Raw genomic sequence first — 608 nt, forward strand, 5'->3', positions numbered from 1 at the left:
GTGCTGCGGTGGCTAATCCGCTTGTCGGCGACTTCGAGCGCCCATACCTTCGGCGGGCCGAATGCGACCCTAACGACCGTAGGTGATCACAAAAGCCCTGGGCGGCATGTTCCTTTCGTGGGCGAGCTGCATGCTGACGGTTTACCTCAATGGCGGCATGTGGCCGATGCCCGGGACGCTGTTCTTCAACGAGTCCCAGAGCGTGGGAATGCAGGAGATGCTTTTCCGGGACTTCGATATTGGGGGCCCCGGGGACGTCGACCTTCGGCAGAAAGCGCCACCGGAGGCGACCGACTTTCAGCTACGAGAAGGGGAAAGATGCCCTCTCAGTGTGTGTGTGCGCACGTGCGTGCATTTTGAACTCTTCGGAATTTTTCCTGATTGGTGCCTCCCGATCACAGCGTGGAGACAGGGAGAACAGGAATGGACCAAACAAAGTCTATTTATTCTCGTGCCACCAGGAACGCAATGCCTGTTCACTCAGACCCTGAACATGAAAATACAAGTTTAAAGCTTTCTTTCTTGATCGACTTGGTCCTGATGACTGCCCCGGCACGACACCAACCTCGTCCACTTCGACCACGATACCCCGCAGTCGCAACGTGCTC

Source organism: Haemaphysalis longicornis, unplaced genomic scaffold (assembly GCF_048455015.1).
Source record: "Haemaphysalis longicornis isolate Haplotype H1 unplaced genomic scaffold, Haemaphysalis longicornis Haplotype H1 scaffold_14, whole genome shotgun sequence".
NCBI classification, from domain to species: domain Eukaryota; kingdom Metazoa; phylum Arthropoda; class Arachnida; order Ixodida; family Ixodidae; genus Haemaphysalis; species Haemaphysalis longicornis.